Source organism: Protopterus annectens, chromosome 8.part0 (assembly GCF_019279795.1).
Source record: "Protopterus annectens isolate FY-2018-M chromosome 8.part0, PAN1.0, whole genome shotgun sequence".
NCBI classification, from domain to species: domain Eukaryota; kingdom Metazoa; phylum Chordata; order Ceratodontiformes; family Protopteridae; genus Protopterus; species Protopterus annectens.
Genome location: NC_056741.1, coordinates 1,977,846,283 through 1,977,860,981, shown reverse-complemented (window position 1 = coordinate 1,977,860,981; position 14,699 = coordinate 1,977,846,283). Strand labels below are relative to the sequence as shown.

At 45.2% G+C, this 14,699-nt stretch overlaps 1 protein-coding gene across 1 annotated transcript in view; it reads left to right on the top strand.

Annotated features, from left to right (window-relative positions):
* The window catches only part of SLC7A6 (solute carrier family 7 member 6), an 855,166-nt gene that overhangs the window by 123,075 nt on the left and 717,392 nt on the right, over window positions 1-14,699 (top strand). The window lies entirely within an intron of this gene.

Here is a 14,699-nt window from a genome sequence, read left to right as displayed (position 1 = left end):
TTTGATGAACTAATGGAATTGGTTAGTCGAAAGGTGTGGGAGTCACCAGACCCTTGGAACCAGTCCCTAGGAGACCAAATAAATTTATAACAGCTCCAGCAGAAAAAGACTTTATTACTAAAGGTGCCCTTGTAGATGATATGGTGGTGGCAGCAGCCACCAAGAAGGAACTCTTTGAAATGTCCTCATCTGTCCATCCACCGAACAAGGAGTCTCGAAGATGACAGATATGGGGAGCGTATTTTCTCGTTAGCGGCTTTTACCCTTCGATCGCTGAACCTTACGCCCTTCACTAGGCTACAAAGAGATCTCCTGAAGGAGTTACGAGATACTCTCCAAGGTTCAGTAGCTGCAGGGGTTTCAGACAAGGTGACCTCTCAGCTATCCACCTTAAATTCTATACTTACCTCCTCCATGAGATTGATTTCCTATGCAGCGGATGGAGCAAACAGGACAAGCGGGTTCAGGGTTTCCCGAAGGAGGTGCTCCTGAATGCACCTGTGTAATTTTGTAGAACCTTTTAAGTCTACCTCTGTCAGCGCCCCTTTCGATGGTTCCTTTCTCTTTGGGCCAGAAGTCAAAGACACACTCACCAGATGCGAGCAGAAAGGAAAAACTCTCTCTGCCATTGGAGTACGTTTTTCTGTCCCTTCCAGTCCCTATTCTGAGGGTCAGAAAGGTGGAAAAATGTGGTTCGAGAAATCCCAGAGAGTTTTTCAGAATGCATGAGGTGAATCCTTCCCCAGGGGCAGAGGGGGAAGCAATAATGGTAGACTCTATCCATGAGGCAGAGGGGGAAGCAATAATGGTAGACTCTATCCATGAGGCAGAGGGGATCTGCAAAATCAGGGTGACCGTGATTCCTTTCGCAGCCGACCTTTCCAGTGCTCCTGAAAGGAGGCCCGTCTGTCCTACTCTGGAGCCAGTCGGGGGGTGGTTATCTTTGTACCCAGAAGCCTGGCAAGATACCACAAAAGACAAGTGGGTACAAAGTGTAATATCCAGAGATTATTCCATTCCCTTTTCCCTTCCCGTCCCACAACTCCGAAGGATCCCGGACGTTCCATCCATTCTAAGGGAACAGGCAACTATAGACATTCAAAAGTTGCTAGACAAAAGAGTCATCCAAGAAGTACCTGCAGACCAAATAGGATTCGTAACTTATATACTTATATATATTTTATATTTTTAGTTAAAATGTTGGAATACAGTTAATTAATTATTTATGTAATTTCTCATATACATAGTGATGTATAAAAGAGTCTTGTGAGTATATGTTTTTAAGAAGCCATCAGACGTTTTTAAAAAATCTTAATTGATTAATTAGTATGCTCTATATAAGAGTGTAATGAAGAATTTGAAGTTGTCTGATGAAGGCTGGTATTACGCAGCCAAAAGTGCTTACAGATAAATTCCTCTCTTGATTTATTCATCGTTGTCCGTTTGATTGCCTTTGTGTTGTTGGATATATTTTTCTTCAGGATTCGTAACTTACTCAAGATTCTTTTTAGTACCAAAAAGAACAGGGGACTGGGGACCCATATTGGATCTCAGCAAACTAAACGAATCTGTAAAGATGCCCAAGTTCCGAATGGTGACACTACAGTCAATTCTTCCCTTTTTAGGGAAAGACTTTTGGATGTGCTCAGTAAACCTCCAGGATGCATACTACCACATAAAAATGGACAGACCATCAAGGAGTCACTTACACTTCTGGCTGGAGCCAGTCATTACCAGTTTTGAGCTCTGCCCTTTGGTCTCACTACAGCCCCCAGAATGTTCACCAAATGTATGGCAGTAGTCACGGCTCACTTGAGACGGCTAGGAATCCAGGTGTTTCTGTACCTAGATAACTGGCTCCTGAGTGCCACCACCATACATTTACTACAACAGTCAAGAGACCAAACCTTAGAAATTTGTTCCCAATTAGAGATAGCAATAAGCTTAGAGAAATCTGCCTTGTTGCCTTGTCAGCATATTAGCTTTATAGGAGCAGAATTAGACACTGTCTCTATGAAGTCAAAGTTACCTGCAGAAAGAGTTTTGGTACTCAGACAACAAATTATCGATCTCCTGCCAAAGACAAAACTAACAGTGAAAACAGTCCTGAAAGTTCTAGGAATGATGGCATCAAGATATAACCCTAATCATGTTAGCCACGATGCACATGAGAATTCTTCAGTGGCTTCTCTTTTCTCAGTGGTCCTTACAAGATCTTCCCATGTTTCACCGGATCAGAATTACAGAGTCATGCAAGAAGGATCTAAGATGATGTCTCGTTTCCAGTCATGTCACGTTAGGTTGACCCTTTACTCCACAACAACCTCTGGCAACAGTGACCACAGACTCCTCCCAGATTGGGGGGGGGGCATTATCTTGGGAGGATGGTCCAAGGCACATGGCAGGATCATGAAACACATTTGCACATCAGTGTTCTAGAGCTGAGAGCAGTGCTGTTGGAGTTGTAAGCACTTCAGGACTATCTTCCATTAGGAACAATTGCAATTCAGTCAGACATTATGTTGGTGGTTTGGTACATAAGCAAGGAGGAACCAAGTCTTATCCCCATTGCCGAGTGGCTTTCAGAGTATGGCTATGAGCAACCTCTTCCCAACGCTTTCTGATAGCAACACACATCCCAGGGAAGTCCAATATGATGGCAGACAGGCTGAGCAGAGCAATTTTGATGCCTCACAAGTGACCCCTAAAGAAAGAGCAGAAAAAATATTCCAGAAATGGGGCCAGCCTTGCTGTAACCTATTTTCCACTCCTATGAATGCCAAGTGCAGCAGCTATTTTTGCCCTAATCCCCCCTCCAGGGAAGTCACCCAGGGATGCTCTTGTTCACAATTGGCCCTCGGGACTACTGTATGCATTTCCTCCATTTCCCCTAATACTACAAGTCATTCAGAAAGCCTACTCATTAGAAAGCAGGATAATTCTCATCACTCCATACTGGCCTCGTCATATTTGGTTTCCCTTCCTCCAGCCACATCTTCAGGAAGAACAGTGGACTCTGGACCTAGTTCCAGACCTTCCGACTCCTATGTTGGGAAAGCTCCACCACTCCCTCCAAACCCTCAGTTTGACAGCATGGCTGCTCTAGTTCCCAACTTAGTCAGCCTTCACAGTTTTACACCAGTAGTTAAACACATCCTGGTATCCTCGCACAAGGCTACAACTAGGAAGCTGTACTCTTGCAAATGAAAAAGGTTCTCACTCTGGGCACAGAGTAAAAACGTCCATCCCCTTTTTTGCCTCGATCTCTTCTATTCTTGAGTTCCTATCAGAGCTTTTTCAACAAAGTTCAGCGGAAGTTTCTATCAAGGTGCAATTAGCTGCAATCTCCAATTTTCATATAGGTGAACTTGGATGTCACACAGATTATGTAAAGCTTTTTTAAAAGGTATCTGCTTATTAAGACCCCCCCATTAAAGAACCACTCTCACCGTGAGACTTGAATTTTGTTCTAACATATCTAACCTTGGCCCCTTTTGAACACTCATCATCTTGTGACCTCAAATTTCTGTCTTGGAAGACAATTTTCTTAGTTGCTATTGCCTCTGCAAAAAAAGTTTCAGAATTGCAAGCTTTATCAATCGGACCTTATTTAATCTTCCGTAAGGATGGGGTATCTCTCTGGACATACCCATCATTTTTACCTAAGGTGTGTTCACAAAATAACTTAAACCAATCTATTGAGCTTCCAGTGTTTTTCCCTAGTCATGGCAACAAGGCAGAATACATGCTACACCAATTAGATGTGCATAGACAACATCACTTCTATCTGCATAGAGCCAAAGATTTCAGAAAGTCTAATCAACTGTTTCGTTTTCAGAACTCAAAAAAGGCATGCCAGTGTCTAAAGTCTCACTCTCATACTGGCTCTCAAATTGTATTACCTTTATTTACAATTCTAATAACAGACAACTACCATTCAAAGTCAAGGGTCACACTACCAGGGCCATGGCAATGCCATCTGCTTATCTAGCTAAACTATCAATGGACAGTATTTGTGCTGCTGCTACGTAGGAAAGACCTCACACATTTATCACTCATTACAAAGTGGATTTGGCCTCCAGGGACAGAGCCTCCTTTGGTTCCACTGTGCTGAAATGTATACTCCCATGAGCACCCAGGGAATATGGTGCTAGGGACACTGTCCCAACCAGTAAGAATGAAGGCGAGATAGGACAACATAACACAAAGAAGTTATGTACTCACCATAACCTTCCATGTTTGTTGTCCATCTCACCATTCATTCTTACGATCCCTCCCACCTTCCCCCTGCCTAAGACTTCTAGAGAACCTGGAGGATTGCTTTCCTTGGACAAGGCGCTCCTCTGGCTTTCTTCCCTTTTTAAGTATCCATTATAGGACTAGTGTACACATATGGCAATGGTTAGCAGCAAACAAGATCTGGGGAATCACACACTGCATGATGGGATAGGTGTTTAGCCATGAGCCAAGTGAAAGACTTTGAGCTATAGTATGCAGCCGAGTCAGAGCCGAGGATCGGCTCTGAGCTTAACCAGTAAGAATGAATGGCGAGATGGACAACAAACATAGAACGTTATGGTGAGTACATAACTTCTTTTTATGGTAAATTCATTACATAATTGTACTTTTTGATGTTTTTCGTAGCCAAATTTGCAGTACTGATTCATGGGTTTTCCTGCCATGCAGAAGCCTGCAACTGGCCTGATTTCCATAGTCTTAATATCTGGACATTAGGGTATAAGAAGGGCATTCATCAGTGCTATCTTCAGTTATTTCTAGCTGTGCAGTCCAATGCTTTTCACGTGTTCAATACACTCTTGGTCTGTCAGTCAGCTCTTGTTTCCAGAGATCCTGTCCTCCACCTAGTCAGATATGTACCTTATTGGGGAAATTTCTCTACTGTTTTAATGTTCAAGAAAGTAAATAATTGCTTGAAGTCTGGAAATCTAGAACCATCTCACCCATCCACTGAGGCCTCTCCACCTAAAAGCAGGGAAGTAGCTTTTTAGGAAGGGCATGTTTCCTCCAGCTCTAATAATGAAGAGAAATTGTCTTACTCTGGACATTTACCACCTCAGACCTACACAGACTGGGACTTGGATGATGTACCCTCTTCCGCATCTCCAAAGGACCTTCCTTTGGGAATACTCTACATAAAAGGAAGGAGGCTTTCAGCTAGGAAGGTAAGCAGCTCCTCCAGACCAAGACCCACTATAGGGAACTCCTAAGTCTTCCTTCACCCAGACCACTGTCTATTCCCCCAGTACTTGTTGTATTAGATTATGTCTTCTGGGACATATTTCTACACCCTGATTCTCTACACTCCTGTTTCGAGAAACCAGACAAGTTTTACAGAGTACTGGAAACTTGAAAGCACCTATGTAAAAATCTGAAGGCTGATTTTTCTGTTGTCTCCACTAAATCTACTGAAGGTTTACCTAAAGGGCCAACAAGAAGTCCCTTGCCTAATAACAGGAAAGTAGATTATTAGACAGGTTTGGGAAGAAAACCTATAATTGCCACCCTGGCCATGAGAGCCTTGAATTGTCAGTTGCATATGCTTAAGTAGCTTGAATCTCTCCAAAGACAAAATGCTAGCTAAGGTAGACACTGATGTTTTTCAAGAATGCAACTGCAGTCCTGACATATGGGTTGTCCTGCCTCAGGCAGCCCTTCGGTCGGCCGGATTCCAAAGTCTGGGTCCGGCGTCGGCTGATGTCGCCTCCTTCCCGACGTCAGAGCGGCTGGGGTATAAAGGCATCAGCCGGCGCCATCTTCTTCAGTCTTTCTTGCCGCACGGTGCCCGAAGCAGAAGCAGTTCGCAAGTGCCGGTCGGTCAGCTGCTGTGTTTTCAGTTTCCGAAGTCATCTAAAAAGCTAAGTACCCTGTTGGGGAAAATTTTTTCTTGCCTCAGCCGATGTCAGAACAAATTGAGAAAGTTAATAATTGTTTGTCTTGTGGTAAACAAATACCTCATAAGGACTTCCGTTCTTACTGCCTCCCTTGCCTGGGCCCAGACCACGACGTCTCGGCCTGTGCCGCCTGTGCTTGCTTTAATAAGCGCACTCTCAGGCGCCGGGCAGAATTTGCCGAAAACGTTTTTGGTGAATCCTACGCTTACACCATGCCGTCGGAACTACCGACAGCACAAACTACCAAAAAACGTAGGAACCGGGACTGACACCCTCGGCCCGCGTCTTCTACCGATACTACTACTAAGCCCTCCTCGAGTGCTTCGGTTCCTTCGGAAGCGGTTATTGAACCGCTCCAGGTCGACGACACCGCATTAACACGTTCTTCGGTCTCGGAGCCTACACCGGTGCCGGTTGTTGATTTTCCTCCAGAAACCGAAGTTCTCGATCTACCCAACACCATTCCTGTTGACAAGGTTACCCCTGCACGTGGGGCAGCTAGGCCTCCTGTATCCATGTCCATCAAGGCCTTTGCACGTGCTAAGGCCGCCAGCCAGGCCAATTGCCCATCCTAAGCCTGCCTCACAGGCCCCTTCTTCTGATAGACAGATCATGTCTCTTGCTGCAGATCTAATCTCTCTTATCAGGGGGTCTCAGCCCCATCCAGACAGAGGTTCTCAGCCACCTGCAGAAAAAAGGCCAAGAACTGAGCAGGCTGACAACCTCTCCTCAGATGAAGCCTCTGGGGTTTCAGAGCATTCAGATACCCAATAAGAATCTTTCCAAGCCTATGAAGACTCTGATGCTGAGGAATCAATTCCCTCCTCCTCTCCTCCGGAGGATTTTTCTTTCGGTGAAGTCCTCCACTCCATGAGGGAACATTTTAATTGGCAGGGTCAGGAATTTTCTGATTCAAGGAAAAGGCTCCGTACCTTCCTCAAGTTACCCCAGCACAGGCCTTTGGCTATCCCTCCAGTTTTGGATGTCCTGGAAGATGTATTTTCAGACTCCAGTGCTTCCCCTGATTCTCTCCCTCCTGCTCCTGTCAAGCCAGACAGATATTACAGGGTCCCTGACACTCACAAGCATTTCTTTAAGGCCCAAACTGTGGATCTAGAAACTATTTCACAGGGCCCCAAAGGAGTGGCTTCTTCCTCGGCCAAAAATCCACTACCAGCTGACAGGGAAGCAAGGTCCCTGGAGAGATGGGGTAAAAAAGTTTATACCTCTACCACTCTTGCTATGAGGTCACTTAACTGCCTTCTTCATATGTTTAAGTACCAGGATTATTTGCTGGATGATTTGCAGAAAAAACTAGCCTCTCCTGAGCCTATAGATAGAAAGTCATTGCAGGATTTGGTTCATAATTCACAGCAGGTTAGCAACCATTTTCTTCAGTGTGGTTATGATGCATTGGAGGCTTCATGTAGGACAGCTATGACAGGGGCTGTTATCCGTAGACATGCTTGGTTGAAAGAGCAGCCACTGCCGGATCATGTTAAAGTAAAGCTCCTGGACGCACCTCTGGATAAACAGAAGCTTTTTGGTGCTAATGCTCAGTATGTGTTGAAGTCTATTGAGGAGAAGGCAAAATCAGTACAGACAGTAAAAGATTTCCTCCAGGTTCAGCCACCCAGATTCAGCAGGAATTGGCCTTCAAAGAATTGGTCCTTTCCAGACTCAGACAAGTTTCAAAGGGGAAAGAACAGGCATGCACGAGGTAGAGGGCAATACCGAGGATCCTACAGGGGCCGCCAGTGGCAACCTCAAAATCAAAGAAGTGGCACAGGTACTTCACCTGCACCACAGGGACAATCACAATGACTTACCTATCACTCCGCCTACCAAGGCTCAAAGAGAAGCACCATTAGGTGGAAAATTATCTCTATTCTCAAGAAACTGGCACATTATAATAAAGGACAATTGGATTCTGGACATAATAGACAGAGGTTACAAGTTCCACTTCCATACTTTACCAACAGGACAAGGCATGCCAAACCTGCCACAAAATCAAAGGGCAGAGGCACTCAGAGAAGTCTCAAAGCTGTTACAAATGAAAGCAATAGAGAAGGTTCCTCCTCAGGAACAAGGCCTGGGATTTTACTCAAGACTGTTCCTTGTTCCAAGAAAAGAAGAGCAATGGAGACCTATTTTGGACTTGTCCGTACTAAATACTTTTCTCATGGTGCCAAAATTCAAGATGCTGACGTTACAGCAACTTCTTCCCATGTTGGGCAAGGGGTCGTGGCTGGTTACTCTGAACCTCAAGGAGGCATACCTGCATGTCCCTATCAGACACAGTTGCAGAAGATACCTTGCAGGAACAGAGCATTATCAATTCTCAGCATTGCCGTTTGGCTTATCTACTGCGCCCAGAGTATTCACGGAATGCCTGGCATCAGTAGTGGCACACTGCAGACTCCAGGGGATTCAAATATACCCCTACCTGGATGACTGCCTCATACAAGCAGACAGCAAACAAACCTTGACAAAACACTTGGATTATGTCATTCAGTTGCTACAGGCTTTGGGATACACAGTCAACATTCCAAAATCAAGACTAGTGCCATCCCAAGAGATTATATTTCTAGGAGAAAAGTTGAACACACAGCTACAAATGGCCTTTCTCACAGAGGAGAAACAAGAGCATTTGACAGACTACTTCAAAAGCCTAGCAAAACTAACCCACCTGACCGCAAGGAAGACCCTGCAGGCCCTGGGGTTCATGGCATCTTGCATTCTCCTCATCCCTCTGGCAAGACCACACATGAGAAAACTACAATGGTACCTCAAAAGCTTGTGGCCTCAACACAGCCACAACCTAGAACACATAATTCCTCTCATACCATGCCTACAAAGGGAATTTCTATGATGGGCTCAAGCAAGTCACTTAAACAAAGGCATGCCTTTCAACAAAGCTCCAACAAGTCAAACTATTACAACAGACGCCTCAGACCATGGATGGGGGGGCGCACATGGACGACAGATGCATTCAAGGGCAATGGACTCCCATGGAAGGGCATCAGCACATAAATCAAAAAGAGATGTTGGCAGTGATACATGCAATAGAAGCCTTTGGAAAATCTCTTCAGCAAGGCCATCTGCTAATAAGGACAGACAACACCACTGTCATGTGGTACATAAACAAACAAGGGGGCACTCATTCCTACCCCCTCTGCAGACTAACAATGACTCTTTGGGAAAAGTCCCTGAAACTGAACATCTACTTGCAATCCCAGTTTGTTCTGGACAAGGACAATGTTCTGGCAGACAGGTTAAGCAGAAATTTCTTGGATCCACATGAATGGATGCTGCACCCACGCATTTTCTCACAAATAACAACTGCATGGGGAAGGCCAGACATAGACCTCTTTGCATCTCCTCTCAATCATCATCTGGAAAGGTTTTGCACAAGGATTTACCATCCTCTAGCTTGGAAAATGGATGCTCTTTCCTTCAGTTGGAATGCCCTAACAATTTATGCATTCCCTCCCCTACCTTTAATCACCAAGGTGTTACTGAAGATCAAGGCAGAACAACCAAGAGGAATCTTGATAGCTCCGGACTGGCCAAGGCAACACTGGTACCCACTACTACTGAGCATTACTCACACCAAACCGTGGCCCTTGCCTCCTTGGCCTCAGCTCCTGACTCAGCACAACTACAAAACTGTTCATCCGAAGCTGCAAACCTTAAAGCTGACAGCTTGGAGAGTTCCATGAAATTTTGATGGAGGCACGCAGACCTTCACCAGAAAAACCTATTCGACCAAATGGAAGAGATTCACCATCTGGAATGTCAACAAGGGCCAGGATGCATCCCTGATGAGCATACCTCTAATATTAGAATACTTGGCAGAAATGTTTCGCAGTGGCCTTTCATACTCTTCCATCAAAATCCACGCTTCAGCTATCTCAGCCATTACAACTGTGATCCACCTGTGTTTTCGCATCCTTTGCTAAGACAGTTTCTAAGGGGTATAAAGAATATCAAACCTCCAAGGAAACAACCAATCCCTGCATGGGACCTCAACTACGTCCTGGAAAAATTAACTCTTCCTCCTTTTGAACCAGCAGCATCTTCAGAAATGCAATTCCTATCTTGGAAAATGGTTTTCCTGTTGGCAGTCACCTCAGCAAGAAGAGTCTCAGAGATACAGGCCCTCATGGCAGTTCCTCCTTTCCTCATCTTTCATCAGGACAGAGTTTCTCTTAGGACCAATCCTTCCTTTATGCCCAAGGTGATATCCAGGGTGTCTCTAAACCAAGCAATTCACCTGCCTACTTTCTTTCCTAACCCTCAAAACAAAGGGGAAAAGCTGTTGCATACTTTAGACATTCACAGGCAACTACGCTACTACTTGGACAGAACCAAGTCTACCAGGAAGTGTGACCAACTGTTCGTAGCCTATGCTGCTGGGCACAAGGAAAGGCAGTCACCAAGCAAACTATCTCAAAATGGATTGGACACTGCATCAGATTCTGTTATTCTTTCCATGGAAAAAATGTGCCAGTCAATATTAGACCACACTCCACCAGAGCTATGGCCACATCCACAGCCTTTCTAAGAAGAGTGGCTACAAAAGATATTCTAGAGGCTGCTACATGGAGCTCCGTGCATACATTTACCAAACACTACAACCTGCCATTATACTCCAGATCCCGAGCAGGCTTTGCTTCTGCAGTCCTGCAGGGCCTTCTAGCTACACCATCGCTTGCTTAGTCCTACCACCCCCAGCTTGGCTATGGTATTCAACCCATATGTCAGGACTGCAGTTGCATTCTTGAAGGACATAGTACAGTTTTGTACCTACCATAAATGTAGATGTCCGATAGATATGCAACTGCAGTCAGGTTTTCCCTCCCTCCTACCCCTCTGTTTATTCCCTTGGGTACATTTTTCCCCCTTTTTTCCTATAAGCTGGGGATATCTGTTATGGTGTATCTGTTTATTACTGTTGTGCATTTCTAGATTATTTGTTTATCCATTCACAAAATTTAGCCTTCCTTGGAGAGCACCTGGCATCTGGGGCAAGAAACACTGAAGAAGATGGCGCCGGCTGATGCCTTTATACCCCAGCCGCTCTGACGTCGGGGAGGAGGCGACATCAGCCGACGCCGGACCCAGACTTTGGAATCCGGCCGACCGAAGGGCTGCCTGAGGCAGGACAACCCATATGTCAGGACTGCAGTTGCATATCTATTGGACATCTACATTTATGGTAGGTACAAAACTGTACTTTGCAGATAGAACCCTATCTAAGGAAGGTAAGGAGATAATTTGAGAAGCTTTACAATTTACAAGTCTATAGACACTCCTTAAAATCTGTCTGTGATGCCTTAGATGCTTTTTGCAGAGCAGCTGCCACAGGTTATGTCATCTGCAGACATGCTTGATTCAAGACTCAGCCCGTATCAGATCAGGGTAAAGCTGAACTACTAAATGCTCCATTGGACAAGGAATTCCTTTTTTGTCTGCCAGCTGAACAAGTTTTTGAGAAAATGGACAAAAAAGACGGCAAATTAAAATTTGTACCTGTCACCGGCACCAAGGTACAGTAGGAACTACCCATCAAAATCTTAACCTTTCCCTCCAAGACAAGACAAAGGGAGGCCTTCTTGTGGTAAAAAAAAATACAGTCAAGGAAATGGCAAATAAAACAATCTCAAAGGGGCAGCAATGAGAGCAAGTGTGACTGACATTCTTCGTGTTTCACCATTGCAGTCATCACATTTGGGTTATCCCTGCCAGGGTAGCCCTTGGCTGGCCTGAATACCAGAGGCTTAGTATTTCTGTGTCGGTTGCTGTCACTTCAGTACTGAGGTCAGGCCATCAGCAGTATAAAGTAAGGCAGCCGGCGCCATTACATCAGTCTTTCTTGCTGTGGAGCCCGAAGCAGAAGCAGTTCGCACAAGTGCCGGTCGGCCGCTACCTGAGTTTTGTCTACCGAATTCAAGCTGAAGTCTTCTAAAGTTAAGTACCCGGTTGGGGATCCTTTTTTCTTGCACTAACCAATGTCAGAAAAAGTTAACAATTGTCCTGCCTGTGGAAAGCAAATACCACACCGAGACTTTCATTCTTACTGCGTCACTTGTTTAGGCCCAGACCACAACGTCCCCAACTGGTCACTTCTGTGCTTTGTTCAATGCCAGAACTATCTGTCATCGGGCCCTTATTGTAGCTAGATATTTTCCCTTACAGCTGTTCTGAAAAAGGGTAAAGATAAAGACAGAAACAGATTGCACAGGTCCAAACCTACCGACGACGCTCCCGTTAAGCTAGTCGTCAGTTCTCCGGTCCTAAGTGAGGCGCTTTCGCATCCCTTGATGCCCGCTTCTGTGGATTCGCAGGCTGCTACCGAGACCCTTTTAGAGTCCAATATGCTGCATGACTCTTCTTCGACTAAGGAACCTGTGGTCATCTCTACCTTGGATGGGTCCGGAGCTGGTGAGTAGGCACCGGCTTCAGAGGAAGTCCTTCGCACTACCGATTCTCGACACAAACCGATGACTTCTTCCTCGTCTGTCGTTCTTTCGAAATGACTGACTGAGTTTCTTAGGCCCAGGGTACGAAGTACACCCAAAAAACCGACGACTCGATCTCAGGCACCTGCTTCCTTGACTCAGACCCAAATGCTTAAAATGGAGGGAAGACTTTATCATGCTGATCAGGGGAAACCAGGCTACCCTCTCCAAAAGGAAAAGAGATCTGTCCCCTGTAGTTTTGTTGGAAGAAGAGTCAGATGACTCTGATGCATCTGAATATGAAGACATGCAACCCCTCTCTACTTATGAGGATTCTGATGCCTTCAGCCTCTCCCCCCAGATAATTTTTCCTTTGGGGAGACCCTTCATACCTTAAGGGAGCATTTCCAATGGGAGAGTCAGGACTACCCTCAGTCTACAAAGAGACTCAGGGAATTCTTAATCTTCCACAGCACAGACCCTTGGCCATCCCCCCAGTCCTGGATGTTGTGGAAGATGTTTTCCTGGAATTCACCTCCTGCACCCAGAAAACAGACAGGTACTACAAAGTCCCTGACTCACACAAATTTATTTTTAAAAATCCTACTGCTGACCCTGAGGTAATTTCTCAAGGGCCTAAAGGGATTAAAGCAACCTCTGCTAAGAATCCCACCCCCTCAGACAGGAATTCCCGAGCACTAGACAGATGGGGTAAAAAAGTATACACCTCAGCTACCCTTGCTATCACTCCACTAAATTGTCAGTTCCATATGCTAAAATTTCAGCAGCATACCCTGGAGCAACTCAAACAAAAATGTTCTTCCTTTCCTGCTTGTGCAGAATCTAAACAGTTACAAGAGTTAATGCATTCTGCAAGTCAAGTAACTAAACACACTTTGCACTATGGTGTTGATGCCCTAGAAGCTTCATGCAGAGCAGCAGTCGCTGGATCTGTCATAAGAAGGCATGCATGACTTAAGGAACAGCCCTTGCCCAGACCATGTCAAATCTAAACTGTTGGATGCCCCCTTGCACAAAGACAACTTATTTGACACTAAGGCAGAGGAGATCTTAAAAAAAAATGAGGAAAAAGCAAATTGTATGCAGACAGTTAAGGATTTCCTACATGTCCAGCCACCCAGGTACAGCAGGTATTGTCCCACCAAGCACTGGTCCTTTCCAGCTCCCACTAAGCCAGTTCATGCCAGACCCTGGGGAACCAGACCCCACCGACAGCAGCCACAGGGAATGCAGAGATCTAAGCAGTGGACTACCTCCACTTCAAAGCCAGGGAGTTTTAAGCCACCCCCTTATAGTAAGAACTCACAATGACTCACCTACTGTAGTACATGGCGTCATGCATTCTAATGATTCCATTTTCAAAGTTACATATGAGGAAACTTGTGTTTTTTAAAAAAATGTTTAGGGAATAGCACTCATAACCCCTGGAATCTCTGCTCCCTGTCCTTCCATCTCTGGAAAGAAAACTCCCATGGTGGCATAACATAATACAAAAGAACCCAGGAGCAAACTATACTCTGTCAGAAGCAGACAAGACTATCATGACAGACATTGTTTGGGGAGCCCACTTGGATCCCCCTGAAGGTACAGGGCACTTGGTCTCCACAGAAAAGGAAATTGTATGTAAACCAAAAGGAGTTGCTAGCAGTTTACCTGGCCGTAAAAGTATTTTGACCAAATTTAAGACCAGGGACACTGCAAATCTGGACAGACAACACCACAGCCTAGTATGAACCTATGAACCTATGGTACATAAGCCATAAAGGGGACACTTTTCCTATTCCCTGTGCAGCCTTGCCAGAAATATTTCCATGCTGGCTCAAGAGATAGGACTAACATCCTAATCTCTTACTTTCTAGACCAGAGCACTATCCTAGCAGATTCTCTAAGCAGGGACTTTGTAGACCACCAAACAATGGATGTTGAAAAGAGAGGCCTTCTAGCATCTGACTGTACAGTGGGGGATCCCCTCAATAGACCTGTTTGCCTCTTCAACAACAGACAACTGAAGACGTTCTGTTCCAGAACACAACATACAGGAGCTTGGAAGATAGATGCATTCTCCTTCACATGAACAAACTTGTTCCTGTATGCATTCCAGCCCTTGCCTCTGATTTTTGTTAGTACATTTGGAATCCGAGGCAAGGGCTGGAATGCATACATGAACAAATTGGTTCCTGTATGTATTCCAGCCCTTGCCTCTGATTCCAAATGTACTAACAAAAATCAGGGCAGACAGACCCAACCTGATCCTAGTGACCCCTTCTGGCCAAGACATCACTGGTTCTCCCTCCTCCTGATT